This window comes from Triticum aestivum, chromosome 4A (genome assembly GCF_018294505.1).
Source record: "Triticum aestivum cultivar Chinese Spring chromosome 4A, IWGSC CS RefSeq v2.1, whole genome shotgun sequence".
In the NCBI taxonomy this organism is placed as follows: Eukaryota; Viridiplantae; Streptophyta; class Magnoliopsida; order Poales; family Poaceae; genus Triticum; species Triticum aestivum.
Genome location: NC_057803.1, coordinates 621,936,483 through 621,951,482, shown reverse-complemented (window position 1 = coordinate 621,951,482; position 15,000 = coordinate 621,936,483). Strand labels below are relative to the sequence as shown.

General features: G+C 43.3%; 9 non-coding genes and 10 pseudogenes across 9 annotated transcripts; all 19 read right to left on the bottom strand.

Annotated features, from left to right (window-relative positions):
• The window catches only part of LOC123088847 (uncharacterized), an 80-nt pseudogene extending 78 nt beyond the window's left edge, over positions 1–2 (bottom strand).
• Positions 3–398: 396 nt separating this feature from the next.
• Positions 399–501, bottom strand: LOC123088755 (U6 spliceosomal RNA). The gene has a single exon (XR_006442064.1). It is a non-coding gene; the product is annotated as a U6 spliceosomal RNA (small nuclear RNA).
• Positions 502–1,551: 1,050 nt separating this feature from the next.
• Positions 1,552–1,632, bottom strand: LOC123088857 (uncharacterized; annotated as a pseudogene).
• A 396-nt stretch (positions 1,633–2,028) lies between these two features.
• Positions 2,029–2,131, bottom strand: LOC123088725 (U6 spliceosomal RNA). The gene has a single exon (XR_006442035.1). It is a non-coding gene; the product is annotated as a U6 spliceosomal RNA (small nuclear RNA).
• Positions 2,132–3,183: 1,052 nt separating this feature from the next.
• On the bottom strand, positions 3,184–3,263 carry LOC123088831 (uncharacterized; annotated as a pseudogene).
• Positions 3,264–3,657: 394 nt separating this feature from the next.
• LOC123088743 (U6 spliceosomal RNA) lies at positions 3,658–3,760 on the bottom strand. The gene has a single exon (XR_006442053.1). It is a non-coding gene; the product is annotated as a U6 spliceosomal RNA (small nuclear RNA).
• Positions 3,761–4,809: 1,049 nt separating this feature from the next.
• Positions 4,810–4,889, bottom strand: LOC123088846 (uncharacterized; annotated as a pseudogene).
• A 396-nt stretch (positions 4,890–5,285) lies between these two features.
• On the bottom strand, positions 5,286–5,388 carry LOC123088754 (U6 spliceosomal RNA). The gene has a single exon (XR_006442063.1). It is a non-coding gene; the product is annotated as a U6 spliceosomal RNA (small nuclear RNA).
• A 1,050-nt stretch (positions 5,389–6,438) lies between these two features.
• LOC123088838 (uncharacterized) lies at positions 6,439–6,518 on the bottom strand (annotated as a pseudogene).
• Positions 6,519–6,914: 396 nt separating this feature from the next.
• Positions 6,915–7,017, bottom strand: LOC123088724 (U6 spliceosomal RNA). The gene has a single exon (XR_006442034.1). It is a non-coding gene; the product is annotated as a U6 spliceosomal RNA (small nuclear RNA).
• A 1,050-nt stretch (positions 7,018–8,067) lies between these two features.
• LOC123088835 (uncharacterized) lies at positions 8,068–8,147 on the bottom strand (annotated as a pseudogene).
• Positions 8,148–8,543: 396 nt separating this feature from the next.
• LOC123088723 (U6 spliceosomal RNA) lies at positions 8,544–8,646 on the bottom strand. The gene has a single exon (XR_006442033.1). It is a non-coding gene; the product is annotated as a U6 spliceosomal RNA (small nuclear RNA).
• Positions 8,647–9,696: 1,050 nt separating this feature from the next.
• Positions 9,697–9,776, bottom strand: LOC123088834 (uncharacterized; annotated as a pseudogene).
• A 396-nt stretch (positions 9,777–10,172) lies between these two features.
• LOC123088735 (U6 spliceosomal RNA) lies at positions 10,173–10,275 on the bottom strand. Its single transcript, XR_006442045.1, has one exon. It is a non-coding gene; the product is annotated as a U6 spliceosomal RNA (small nuclear RNA).
• Positions 10,276–11,327: 1,052 nt separating this feature from the next.
• On the bottom strand, positions 11,328–11,407 carry LOC123088828 (uncharacterized; annotated as a pseudogene).
• Positions 11,408–11,802: 395 nt separating this feature from the next.
• On the bottom strand, positions 11,803–11,905 carry LOC123088797 (U6 spliceosomal RNA). The gene has a single exon (XR_006442104.1). It is a non-coding gene; the product is annotated as a U6 spliceosomal RNA (small nuclear RNA).
• Positions 11,906–12,955: 1,050 nt separating this feature from the next.
• Positions 12,956–13,035, bottom strand: LOC123088832 (uncharacterized; annotated as a pseudogene).
• Positions 13,036–13,431: 396 nt separating this feature from the next.
• On the bottom strand, positions 13,432–13,534 carry LOC123088731 (U6 spliceosomal RNA). The gene has a single exon (XR_006442041.1). It is a non-coding gene; the product is annotated as a U6 spliceosomal RNA (small nuclear RNA).
• A 1,050-nt stretch (positions 13,535–14,584) lies between these two features.
• On the bottom strand, positions 14,585–14,664 carry LOC123088830 (uncharacterized; annotated as a pseudogene).
• Between the last annotated feature and the right edge of the window lie 336 nt (positions 14,665–15,000).

Genomic DNA, 15,000 nt, shown 5'->3' with positions numbered 1-15,000 from the left:
GGACGATGCTAGCTGCGGCGCTCTGCCTTATAAACTAGTCCGACTCTCCCCGGCTGGCCGATGTGGGACTAAACAAACGAGCGTTTGTTTTGCCCAGGGCCTTTCCATAGGGCGCGTGGCAGGCCGCCAGTTGCAAGCCGGATCTCTCTTGATGTGGCCCAAATTAATGGAAGAGCATAATGGGCCCTTGTGTTTTTTGTTAGGGAATAACAAACGATGCTTGACACAAAAAAATACTATAGTTGTTGCCGCACGTGGGGGGAGGGCACATGCACGTTTAGGAATAACCTCATTGTGCTCTTCTGATAGAGAAAGGAAACTAAAGGGCCTTTCTGTACGAATAGCTGCACATGCAAGTGCAAGAAAAAAGGCTCCAGGGACTTGCACGGAAATCTCAAAAAAATTTGGACCATTTCTCAATTTGTGCGTGTCATCCTTGCGCAGGGGCCATGCTAATCTTCTTTGTATCGTTCCAATTTTATCGGATGTCCCCGAAGGGACGATGCTAGCTGCAACGCTCTTCCTTATAAACCAGACCGTCTCTCCCCGGCTGGCCGATGTGGGACTAAACAAACGAGCGTTTGTGTTGCCCATGGCTGTGTCTAGCCATACCTAGATTCCATCGGGCGCGTGGCAGGCCGCTAGTTGCAAGCCAGATCTCTCTTGATGTGGCCCAAATTAATGAAAGAGCATAACATGCCCTCGTGTTTTTTGTTAGGGAATAACGAACAATGCTTGGACACAACAAAATACTATAGTTGTTGCCGCGCGTGGGGGGAGGGCACATGCACGTTTAGGAAAGGAGGGATCAACAAAACCTTTTGGTTGTTCACAATTTATGAATGGTGGATTATGCAAATCAAAACTTTTTTAAAAGCAAACTTGTGCGTGAAGGAGCTTAGACGATATCAAGTTATTGCCACAAGTACATATTGCAAAGACCATAGTGCCAAAAGGTTCATGCTAAGCTGGCTTACCGTGTCTTCGGTGTGACTAGATATATAAAATGGTATGCAACATATATAATTTTCTACATAAAGATTGAGATTTCACCGGTTGACCTATGTAATTCATCGACCACTGGTTATTGTACACTAAAGACAAAAAGGTTTGAAGATGAGATTCTTTCGAGTGTACCACAATCCAGCCTAGTGTCCAAGAGAGTTTTCTCACAAGTCTTAGATGAGTTTGTTAGGTGGTAACATAAACAAATTAGACTAATGAAACATATTTTTTTGCATTATGACCGAATCACAGTTGATGGTAAGGAACAAAGACAATAAAAAATTGAAGGAACACACTACATGTGGGAGGACTGAAACGGAAGACTAATCCATAAACGTGTGATAATAGATTAAAAAGATAAAAGTTACTCCAGAAAGGTTATATCTGCAATAACAAAGAAGAGAAAGCGTGTGGATCAAAATTTAAAAAGGCAGTATTGAGGACCTCTCTGATAGAGAAAGTAAACTAAAGGGCCTTTCGGTACGAATAGTTGCACACGCAAGTGCAAGAAACAAGGCTCCAGTGATTTGCGCGGAAAATCTCAAATAAAATTTGGACCATTTCTCGATTTTGTGCGTGTCATCCTTGCGCGAGGGCCATGCTAATCTTCTTTGTATCGTTCCAGGGACGATGCTATCTGCGGCGCTCTGCCTTATAAACTAGTCCGACTCTCCCCGGCTGGCCGATGTGGGACTAAACAAACTAGCGTTTGTTTTGCCCAGGGCCTTTCCATAGGGCGCGTGGCAGGCCGCCAGTTGCAAGCCGGATCTCTCTTGATGTGGCCCAAATTAATGGAAGAGCATAATGGGCCCTTGTGTTTTTTGTTAGGGAATAACAAACGATGCTTGACACAAAAAAATACTATAGTTGTTGCCGCACGTGGGGGGAGGGCACATGCACGTTTAGGAATAACCTCATTGTGCTCTTCTGATAGAGAAAGGAAACTAAAGGGCCTTTCTGTACGAATAGCTGCACATGCAAGTGCAAGAAAAAAGGCTCCAGGGACTTGCGCGGAAATCTCAAAAAAATTTGGACCATTTCTCGATTTGTGCGTGTCATCCTTGCGCAGGGGCCATGCTAATCTTCTCTGTATCGTTCCAATTTTATCGGATGTCCCCGAAGGGACGATGCTAGCTGCAGCGCTCTTCCTTATAAACCAGACCGTCTCTCCTCGGCTGGCCGATGTGGGACTAAACAAACGAGCGTTTGTGTTGCCCATGGCTGTGTCTAGCCATACCTAGATTCCATCGGGCGCGTGGCAGGCCGCTAGTTGCAAGCCAGATCTCTCTTGATGTGGCCCAAATTAATGAAATAGCATAACATGCCCTCGTGTTTTTTGTTAGGGAATAACGAACGATGCTTGGACACAAAAAAATACTATAGTTGTTGCCGCGCGTGGGGGGAGGGCACATGCACGTTTAGGAAAGGAGGGATCAACAAAACCTTTTGGTTGTTCACAATTTATGAATGGTGGATTATGGAAATCAAAACTTTTTTAAAAGCAAACTTGTGCGTGAAGGAGCTTAGACGATATCAAGTTATTGCCACAAGTACATATTGCAAAGACAATAGTGCCAAAAGGTTCATGCTAAGCTGGCTTACCGTGTCTTTGGTGTGACTAGATATATAAAATGGTATGCAACATATATAATTTTCTACATAAAGATAGAGATTTCACCGGTTGACCTATGTAATTCATCGACTACTGGTTATTGTACACTAAAGACAAAAAGGTTTGAAGATGAGATTCTTTCGAGTGTAACACAATCCAGCCTAGTGTCCGAGAGAGTTTTCTCACAAGTCTTAGATGAGTTTGTTAGGTGGTAACATAAACAAATTAGACTAATGAAACATATTTTTTTGCGTTATGACCGAATCACAGTTGATGGTAAGGAACAAAGACAATAAAAAATTGAAGGAACACACTACATGTGGGAGGACTGAAACGGAAGACTAATACATAAACGTGTGATAATAGATTAACAAGATAAAAGTTACTCCAGAAAGGTTATATCTGCAATAACAAAGAAGAGAAAGCTTGTGGATCAAAATTTAAAAAGGCAGTATTGAGGACCTCTCTGATAGAGAAAGTAAACTAAAGGGCCTTTCGGTATGAATAGCTGCACACACGCAAGTGCAAGAAACAAGGCTCCAGTGATTTGCGCGGAAAATCTCAAATAAAATTTGGACCATTTCTCAATTTGTGCGTGTCATCCTTGCGCAGGGGCCATGCTAATCTTCTTTGTATCGTTCCAGGGACGATGCTAGCTGCGGCGCTCTGCCTTATAAACCAGTCCGACTCTCCCCGGCTGGCGATGTGGGACTAAACAAACGAGCGTTTGTTTGCCCAGGGCCTTTCCATAGGGCGCGTGGCAGGCCGCCAGTTGCAAGCCGGATCTCTCTTGATGTGGCCCAAATTAATGGATGAGCATAATGGGCCCTTGTGTTTTTTGTCAGGGAATAACAAATGATGCTTGACACAAAAAAATACTATAGTTGTTGCCGCACGTGGGGGGAGGGCACAAGCACGTTTAGGAATAACCTCGTTATGCTCTTCTGATAGAGAAAGGAAACTAAAGGGCCTTTATGTACGAATAGCTGCACATGCAAGTGCAAGAAAAAAGGCTCCAGGGACTTGCGCGGAAATCTCAAAAAAAATTGGACCATTTCTCGATTTGTGCGTGTCATCCTTGCGCAGGGGCCATGCTAATCTTCTCTGTATCATTCCAATTTTATCGGATGTCCCCGAAGGGACGATGCTAGATGCAGCACTCTTCCTTATAAACCAGACCGTCTCTCCCCGGCTGGCCGATGTGGGACTAAACAAACGAGCATTTGTGTTGCCCATGGCCGTGTCTAGCCATACCTAGATTCCATCAGGCGCGTGGCAGGCCGCTAGTTGCAAGCCAGATCTCTCTTGATGTGGCCCAAATTAATGAAAGAGCATAACATGCCCTCGTGTTTTTTGTTAGGTAATAACGAACGATGCTTGGACACAAAAAATACTATAGTTGTTGCTGCGCGTGGGGGGAGGGCACATGCACGTTTAGGAAAGGAGGGATCAACAAAACCTTTTGGTTGTTCACAATTTATGAATGGTGGATTATGCAAATCAAAACTTTTTTAAAAGCAAACTTGTGGGTGAAGAAGCTTAGACGATATCAAGTTATTGCCACAAGTACATATTGCAAAGACCATAGTGCCAAAAGGTTCATGCTAAGCTGGCTTACCGTGTCTTTGGTGTGACTAGATATATAAAATGGTATGCAACATATACAATTTTGTACATAAAGATAGAGATTTCACCGGTTGACCTTTGTAATTCATTGACTACTGGTTATTGTACACTAAAGACAAAAAGGTTTGAAGATGAGATTCTTTCGAGTGTAACACAATCCAGCCTAGTGTCGGAGAGAGTTTTCTCACAAGTCTTAGATGAGTTTGTTAGGTGGTAACATAAACAAATTAGACTAATGAAACATATTTTTTTGCGTTATGACCGAATCACAGTTGATGGTAAGGAACAAAGACAATAAAAAATTGAAGGAACACACTACATGTGGGAGGACTGAAACGGAAGACTAATCCATAAACGTGTGATAATAGATTAAAAAGATAAAAGTTACTCCAGAAAGGTTATATCTGCAATAACAAAGAAGAGAAAGCGTGTGGATCAAAATTTAAAAAGGCAGTATTGAGGACCTCTCTGATAGAGAAAGTAAACTAAAGGGCCTTTCGGTACGAATAGTTGCACACGCAAGTGCAAGAAACAAGGCTCCAGTGATTTGCGCGGAAAATATCAAATAAAATTTGGACCATTTCTCGATTTGTGTGTGTCATCCTTGCGCAAGGGCCATGCTAATCTTCTTTGTATCGTTCCAGGGACGATGCTAGCTGCGGCGCTCTGCCTTATAAACTAGTCCGACTCTCCCCGGCTGGCCGATGTGGGACTAAACAAACGAGCGTTTGTTTTGCCCAGGGCCTTTCCATAGGGCGCGTGGCAGGCCGCCAGTTGCAAGCCGGATCTCTCTTGATGTGGCCCAAATTAATGGAAGAGCATAATGGGCCCTTGTGTTTTTTGTTAGGGAATAACAAACGATGCTTGACACAAAAAAATACTATAGTTGTTGCCGCACGTGGGGGGAGGGCACATGCACGTTTAGGAATAACCTCATTGTGCTCTTCTGATAGAGAAAGGAAACTAAAGGGCCTTTCTGTACGAATAGCTGCACATGCAAGTGCAAGAAAAAAGGCTCCAGGGACTTGCACGGAAATCTCAAAAAAATTTGGACCATTTCTCAATTTGTGCGTGTCATCCTTGCGCAGGGGCCATGCTAATCTTCTTTGTATCGTTCCAATTTTATCGGATGTCCCCGAAGGGACGATGCTAGCTGCAACGCTCTTCCTTATAAACCAGACCGTCTCTCCCCGGCTGGCCGATGTGGGACTAAACAAACGAGCGTTTGTGTTGCCCATGGCTGTGTCTAGCCATACCTAGATTCCATCGGGCGCGTGGCAGGCCGCTAGTTGCAAGCCAGATCTCTCTTGATGTGGCCCAAATTAATGAAAGAGCATAACATGCCCTCGTGTTTTTTGTTAGGGAATAACGAACAATGCTTGGACACAACAAAATACTATAGTTGTTGCCGCGCGTGGGGGGAGGGCACATGCACGTTTAGGAAAGGAGGGATCAACAAAACCTTTTGGTTGTTCACAATTTATGAATGGTGGATTATGCAAATCAAAACTTTTTTAAAAGCAAACTTGTGCGTGAAGGAGCTTAGACGATATCAAGTTATTGCCACAAGTACATATTGCAAAGACCATAGTGCCAAAAGGTTCATGCTAAGCTGGCTTACCGTGTCTTCGGTGTGACTAGATATATAAAATGGTATGCAACATATATAATTTTCTACATAAAGATTGAGATTTCACCGGTTGACCTATGTAATTCATCGACCACTGGTTATTGTACACTAAAGACAAAAAGGTTTGAAGATGAGATTCTTTCGAGTGTACCACAATCCAGCCTAGTGTCCGAGAGAGTTTTCTCACAAGTCTTAGATCAGTTTGTTAGGTGGTAACATAAACAAATTAGACTAATGAAACCTATTTTTTTGTGTTATGACCGAATCACAGTTGATGGTAAGGAACAAAGACAATAAAAAATTGAAAGAACACACTACATGTGGGAGGACTGAAACGGAAGACTAATCCATAAACGTGTGATAATAGATTAAAAAGATAAAAGTTGCTCCAGAAAGGTTATATCTGCAATAACAAAGAAGAGAAAGCTTGTGGATCAAAATTTAAAAAGGCAGTATTGAGGACCTCTCTGATAGAGAAAGTAAACTAAAGGGCCTTTCGGTATGAATAGCTGCACACGCAAGTGCAAGAAACAAGGCTCCAGTGATTTGCGCGGAAAATCTCAAATAAAATTTGGACCATTTCTCAATTTGTGCGTGTCATCCTTGCGCAGGGGTCATGCTAATCTTCTTTGTATCGTTCCAGGGACGATGCTAGCTGCGGCGCTCTGCCTTATAAACCAGTCCGACTCTCCCCGGCTGGCCGATTTGGGACTAAACAAACGAGCGTTTGTTTTGCCCAGGGCCTTTCCATAGGGCGCGTGGCAGGCCGCCAGTTGCAAGCCGGATCTCTCTTGATGTGGCCCAAATTAATGGATGAGCATAATGGGCCCTTGTGTTTTTTGTTAGGGAATAACAAACGATGCTTGACACAAAAAAATACTATAGTTGTTGCCGCACGTGGGGGGAGGGCACAAGCACATTTAGGAATAACCTCGTTGTGCTCTTCTGATAGAGACAGGAAACTAAAGGGCCTTTCTGTACGAATAGCTGCACATGCAAGTGCAAGAAAAAAGGCTCCAGGGACATGCGCGGAAATCTCAAAAAAATTTGGACCATTTCTCGATTTGTGCGTGTCATCCTTGCGCAGGGGCCATGCTAATCTTCTCTGTATCGTTCCAATTTTATCGGATGTCCCCGAAGGGACGATGCTAGCTGCAGCACTCTTCCTTATAAACCGGACCGTCTCTCCCCGGCTGGCCGATGTGGGACTAAACAAACGAGCATTTGTGTTGCCCATGGCTGCGTCTAGCCATACCTAGATTCCATCACGCGCGTGGCAGGCCGCTAGTTGCAAGCCAGATCTCTCTTGATGTGGCCCAAATTAATGAAAGAGCATAACATGCCCTCGTGTTTTTTGTTAGGGAATAACGAACGATGCTTGGACACAAAAAAATACTATAGTTGTTGCCGCGCGTGGGGGGAGGGCACATGCACGTTTCAGAAAGGAGGGATCAACAAAACCTTTTGGTTGTTCACAATTTTTGAATGGTGGATTATGCAAATCAAAACTTTTTTAAAAGCAAACTTGTGCGTGAAGGAGCTTAGACGATATCAAGTTATTGCCACAAGTACATATTGCAAAGACAATAGTGCCAAAAGGTTCATGCTAAGCTGGCTTACCGTGTCTTTGGTGTGACTAGATATATAAAATGGTATGCAACATATATAATTTTCTACATAAAGATTGAGATTTCACCGGTTGACCTATGTATTTCATCGACCACTAGTTATTGTACACTAAAGACAAAAAGGTTTGAAGATGAGATTCTTTCGAGTGTACCACAATCCTGCCTAGTGTCCGAGAGAGTTTTCTCACAAGTCTTAGATCAGTTTGTTAGGTGGTAACATAAACAAATTAGACTAATGAAACCTATTTTTTTGCGTTATGACCGAATCACAGTTGATGGTAAGGAACAAAGACAATAAAAAATTGAAAGAACACACTACATGCGGGAGGACTGAAACGGAAGACTAATCCATAAACGTGTGATAATAGATTAAAAAGATAAAAGTTACTCCAGAAAGGTTATATCTGCAATAACAAAGAAGAGAAAGCGTGTGGATCAAAATTTAAAAAGGCAGTATTGAGGACCTCTCTGATAGAGAAAGTAAACTAAAGGGCCTTTCGGTATGAATAGCTGCACACGCAAGTGCAAGAAACAAGGCTCCAGTGATTTGCGCGGAAAATCTCAAATAAAATTTGGACCATTTCTCAATTTGTGCGTGTCATCCTTGCGCAGGGGCCATGCTAATCTTCTTTGTATCGTTCCAGGGACGATGCTAGCTGCGGCGCTCTGCCTTATAAACCAGTCCGACTCTCCCCGGCTGGCCGATTTGGGACTAAACAAACGAGCGTTTGTTTTGCCCAGGGCCTTTCCATAGGGCGCGTGGCAGGCCGCCAGTTGCAAGCCGGATCTCTCTTGATGTGGACCAAATTAATGGATGAGCATAATGGGCCCTTGTGTTTTTTGTTAGGGAATAACAAACGATGCTTGACACAAAAAAATACTATACTTGTTGCCGCACGTGGGGGGAGGGCACAAGCACGTTTAGGAATAACCTCGTTGTGCTCTTCTGATAGAGACAGGAAACTAAAGGGCCTTTCTGTATGAATAGCTGCACATGCAAGTGCAAGAAAAAAGGCTCCAGGGACATGCGCGGAAATCTCAAAAAAATTTGGACCATTTCTCGATTTGTGCGTGTCATCCTTGCGCAGGGGCCATGCTAATCTTCTCTGTATCGTTCCAATTTTATCGGATGTCCCCGAAGGGACGATGCTAGCTGCAGTACTCTTCTTTATAAACCAGACCGTCTCTCCCCGACTGGCCGATGTGGGACTAAACAAACGAGCATTTGTGTTGCCCATGGCTGTGTCTAGCCATACCTAGATTCCATCAGGCGCGTGGCAGGCCGCTAGTTGCAAGCCAGATCTCTCTTGATGTGGCCCAAATTAATGAAAGAGCATAACATGCCCTCGTGTTTTTTGTTAGGGAATAACGAACGATGCTTGGACACAAAAAAATACTATAGTTGTTGCCGCGCGTGGGGGGAGGGCACATGCACGTTTCGGAAAGGAGGGATCAACAAAACCTTTTGGTTGTTCACAATTTATGAATGGTGGATTATGCAAATCAAATCTTTTTTAAAAGCAAACTTGTGCGTGAAGGAGCTTAGACGATATCAAGTTATTGCCACAAGTACATATTGCAAAGACAATAGTGCCAAAAGGTTCATGCTAAGCTGGCTTACCGTGTCTTTGGTGTGACTAGATATATAAAATGGTATGCAACATATATAATTTTCTACATAAAGATTGAGATTTCACCGGTTGACCTATGTATTTCATCGACCACTGGTTATTGTACACTAAAGACAAAAAGGTTTGAAGATGAGATTCTTTCGAGTGTACCACAATCCAGCCTAGTGTCCGAGAGAGTTTTCTCACAAGTCTTAGATCAGTTTGTTAGGTGGTAACATAAACAAATTAGACTAATGAAACATATTTTTTTGCGTTATGACCGAATCACAGTTGATGGTAAGGAACAAAGACAATAAAAAATTGAAAGAACACACTACATGTGGGAGGACTGAAACGGAAGACTAATCCATAAATGTGTGATAATAGATTAAAAAGATAAAAGTTACTCCAGAAAGGTTATATCTGCAATAACAAAGAAGAGAAAGCGTGTGGATCAAAATTTAAGAAGGCAGTATTGAGGACCTCTCTGATAGAGACAGTAAACTAAAGGGCCTTTCGGTATGAATAGCTGCACACGCAAGTGCAAGAAACAAGGCTCCAGTGATTTGCGCGGAAAATCTCAAATAAAATTTGGACCATTTCTCAATTTGTGCGTGTCATCCTTGCGCAGGGGCCATGCTAATCTTCTTTGTATCGTTCCAGGGACGATGCTAGCTGCGGCGCTCTGCCTTATAAACCAGTCCGACTCTCCCCGGCTGGCCGATGTGGGACTAAACAAACGAGCGTTTGTTTTGCCCAGGGCCTTTCCATAGGGCGCGTGGCAGGCCGCCAGTTGCAAGCCGGATCTCACTTGCTGTGGCCCAAATTAATGGATGAGCATAATGGGCCCTTGTGTTTTTTGTTAGGGAATAACAAACGATGCTTGACACAAAAAAATACTATAGTTGTTGCCGCACGTGGGGGGAGGGCACAAGCACGTTTAGGAATAACCTTGTTGTGCTCTTCTGATAGAGAAAGGAAACTAAAGGGCCTTTCTGTACGAACAGCTGCACATGCAAGTGCAAGAAAAAAGGCTCCAGGGACTTGCGCGGAAATCTCAAAAAAAATTGGACCATTTCTCGATTTGTGCGTGTCATCCTTGCGCAGGGGCCATGCTAATCTTCTCTGTATCGTTCCAATTTTATTGGATGTCCCCGAAGGGACGATGCTAGGTGCAGCACACTTCCTAATAAACCAGACCGTCTCTCCCCGGCTGGCCGATATGGGACTAAACAAACGAGCATTTGTGTTGCCCATGGCTGTGTCTAGCCATACCTAGATTCCATCAGGCGTGTGGCAGGCCGCTAGTTGCAAGCCAGATCTCTCTTGATGTGGCCCAAATTAATGAAAGAGCATAACATGCCCTCGTATTTTTTGTTAGGGAATAACGAACGATGCTTGGACACAAAAAAATACTATAGTTGTTGCCGCGCGTGGGGGGAGGGCACATGCACGTTTAGGAAAGGAGGGATCAACAAAACCTTTTGGTTGTTCACAATTTATGAATGGTGGATTATGCAAATCAAAACTTTTTTAAAAGCAAACTTGTGCGTGAAGGAGCTTAGACGATATCAAGTTATTGCCACAAGTGCATATTGCAAAGACAATAGTGCCAAAAGGTTCATGCTAAGCTGGCTTACCGTGTCTTTGGTGTGACTAGATATATAAAATGGTATGCAACATATATAATTTTCTACATAAAGATTGAGATTTCACCGGTTGACCTATGTAATTCATCGACCACTGGTTATTGTGCACTAAAGACAAAAAGGTTTGAAGATGAGATTCTTTCGAGTGTACCACAATCCAGCCTAGTGTCCGAGAGAGTTTTCTCACAAGTCTTAGATCAGTTTGTTAGGTGGTAACATAAACAAATTAGACTAATGAAACATATTTTTTTTTCCGTTATGACCGAATCACAGTTGATGGTAAGGAACAAAGACAATAAAAAATTGAAGGAACACACTACATGTGGGAGGACTGAAACGGAAGACTAATCCATAAACGTGTGATAATAGATTAAAAAGATAAAAGTTACTCCAGAAAGGTTATATCTGCAATAACAAAGAAGAGAAAACGTGTGGATCAAAATTTAAAAAGGCAGTATTGAGGACCTCTCTGATAGAGAAAGTAAACTAAAGGGCCTTTCGGTACGAATAGCTGCACACGCAAGTGCAAGAAACTAGGCTCCAGTGATCTGCGCGGAAAATCTCAAATAAAATTTGGACCATTTCTCGATTTGTGCGTGTCATCCTTGCGCAGGGGCCATGCTAATCTTCTTTGTATCGTTCCAGGGACGATGCTAGCTGCGGTGCTCTGCCTTATAAACCAGTCCGACTCTTCCCGGCTGGCCGATGTGGGACTAAACAAATGAGCGTTTGTTTTTCCCAGGGCCTTTCCATAGGGCGCGTGGCAGGACGCCAGTTGCAAGCCGGATCTCTCTTGATGTGGCCCAAATTAATGGAAGAGCATAATGGGCCCTTGTGTTTTTGTTAGGGAATAACAAACGATGCTTGACACAAAAAAATACTATAGTTGTTGCCGCACGTGGGGGGAGGGCACATGCACATTTAGGAATAACCTCGTTGCGCTCTTCTGATAGAGAAAGGAAACTAAAGGTCCTTTCTGTACGAATAGCTGCACAGGCAAGTGCAAGAAAAAAGGCTCCAGGGATTTGCGCGGAAATATCAAAAAAATTTGGACCATTTCTCGATTTGTGCGTGTCATCCTTGCGTAGGGGCCATGCTAATCTTCCCTGTATCATTCCAATTTTGTCGGATGTCCCCGAAGGGACGATGCTAGCTGCTGCGCTCTTCCTTATAAACCAGACCGTCTCTCCCCGGCTGGCCGATGTGGGACTAAACAAACGAGCGTTTGTGTTGCCCATGGCTATGTCTAGCTATACCTAGATTCCATCGGGCGCGTGGCAGGCCGCTAGTTGCAAGCCAGATCTCTCTTGATGTGGCCGAAATTAATGAAAGAGCATACCATGACCTCGTGTTTTTTGTTAGGGAATAACGAACGATGCTTGGACACAAAAAAATAGTATAGTTGTTGCCGCGCGTGGGGGGAGGGCACATGCACGTTTAGGAAAGGAGGGATCAACAAAACCTTTTGGTTGTTCACAATTTATGAATGGTGGATTATGCAAATCAAAACTTTTTTAAAAGCAAACTTGTGCGTGAAGGAGCTTAAACGATATCAAGTTATTGCCACAGGTACATATTTCAAAGACCATAGTGCTAAAAGGTTCATGCTAAGCTGGCTTACCGTGTCTTTGGTGTGACTAGATATATAAAATGGTATGCAACATATATAATTTTCTACATAAAGATTGAGATTTCACCGGTTGACCTATGTAATTCATCGACCACTGGTTATTGTACACTAAAGACAAAAAGGTTTGAAGATGAGATTCTTTCGAGTGCACCACAATCCAGCCTAGTGTCCGAGAGAGTTTTCTCACAAGTCTTAGATGAGTTTGTTAGGTGGTAACATAAACAAATTAGACTAATGAAACATATTTTTTTTGCGTTATGACCGAATCACAGTTGATGGTAAGGAATAAAGGCAATAAAAAATTGAAGGAACACACTACATGTGGGAGGACTGAAACGGAAGACTAATCATAAACGTGTGATAATAGATTAAAAAGATAAAAGTTACTCCAGAAAGGTTATATCTGCAATAACAAAAAAGAGAAAGTGTGTGGATCAAAATTTAAAAAGGCAGTATTGAGGACCTCTCTGATAGAGAAAGTAAACTAAAGGGCCTTTCGGTATGAATAGCTGCACACGCAAGTGCAAGAAACAAGGCTCCAGTGATTTGCGCGGAAAATCTCAAATAAAATTTGGACCATTTCTCAATTTGTGCGTGTCATCCTTGCGCAGGGGCCATGCTAATCTTCTTTGTATCGTTCCAGGGACGATGCTAGCTGCGGCGCTCTGCCTTATAAACCAGTCCGACTCTCCCCGGCTGGCCGATGTGGGACTAAACAAACGAGCGTTTGTTTTGCCCAGGGCCTTTCCATAGGGCGCGTGGCAGGCCGCCAGTTGCAAGCCGGATCTCTCTTGATGTGGCCCAAATTAATGGAAGAGCATAATGGGCACTTGTGTTTTTTGTTAGGGAATAACAAACGATGCTTGACACAAAAAAATACTATAGTTGTTGCCGCACGTGGGGGGAGGGCACATGCACGTTTAGGAATAACCTCGTTGCGCTCTTCTGATAGATAAAGGAAACTAAAGGGCCTTTCTGTACGAATAGCTGCACATGCAAGTGCAAGAAAAAAGGCTCCAGGGACTTGCGCGGAAATCTCAAAAAAAATTGGACCATTTCTCGATTTGTGCGTGTCATCCTTGCGCAGGGGCCATGCTAATCTTCTCTGTATCGTTCCAATTTTATCGGATGTCCCCGAAGGGACGATGCTAGCTGCTGCGCTCTTCCTTATACACCAGACCATCTCTCCCCGGCTGGCCGATGTGGGACTAAACAAACGAGCGTTTGTGTTGCCCATGGTTGTGTCTAGCCATACCTAGATTCCATCGGGCGCGTGGCAGGCCCCTAGTTGCAAGCCAGATCTCTCTTGATGTGGCCCAAATTAATGAAAGAGCATAACATGCCCTCGTGTTTTTTGTTAGGGAATAACGAACGATGCTTGGACACAAAAAAATACTATAGTTGTTGCCGCGCGTGGGGGGAGGGCACATGCACGTTTCGGAAAGGAGGGATCAACAAAACCTTTTGGTTGTTCACAATTTATGAATGGTGGATTATGCAAATCAAATCTTTTTTAAAAGCAAACTTGTGCGTGAAGGAGCTTAGACGATATCAAGTTATTGCCACAAGTACATATTGCAAAGACAATAGTGCCAAAAGGTTCATGCTAAGCTGGCTTATCGTGTCTTTGGTGTGACTAGATATATAAAATGGTATGCAACATATATAATTTTCTACATAAAGATTGAGATTTCACCGGTTGACCTATGTATTTCATCGACCACTGGTTATTGTACACTAAAGACAAAAAGGTTTGAAGATGAGATTCTTTCGAGTGTACCACAATCCAGCCTAGTGTCCGAGAGAGTTTTCTCACAAGTCTTAGATCAGTTTGTTAGGTGGTAACATAAACAAATTAGACTAATGAAACATATTTTTTTGCGTTATGACCGAATCACAGTTGATGGTAAGGAACAAAGACAATAAAAAATTGAAAGAACACACTACATGTGGGAGGACTGAAACGGAAGACTAATCCATAAATGTGTGATAATAGATTAAAAAGATAAAAGTTACTCCAGAAAGGTTATATCTGCAATAACAAAGAAGAGAAAGCGTGTGGATCAAAATTTAAGAAGGCAGTATTGAGGACCTCTCTGATAGAGACAGTAAACTAAAGGGCCTTTCGGTATGAATAGCTGCACACGCAAGTGCAAGAAACAAGGCTCCAGTGATTTGCGCGGAAAATCTCAAATAAAATTTGGACCATTTCTCAATTTGTGCGTGTCATCCTTGCGCAGGGGCCATGCTAATCTTCTTTGTATCGTTCCAGGGACGATGCTAGCTGCGGCGCTCTGCCTTATAAACCAGTCCGACTCTCCCCGGCTGGCCGATGTGGGACTAAACAAACGAGCGTTTGTTTTGCCCAGGGCCTTTCCATAGGGCGCGTGGCAGGCCGCCAGTTGCAAGCCGGATCTCACTTGCTGTGGCCCAAATTAATGGATGAGCATAATGGGCCCTTGTGTTTTTTGTTAGGGAATAACAAACGATGCTTGACACAAAAAAATACTATAGTTGTTGCCGCACGTGGGGGGAGGGCACAAGCACGTTTAGGAATAACCTTGTTGTGCTCTTCTGATAGAGAAAGGAAACTAAAGGGCCTTTCTGTAC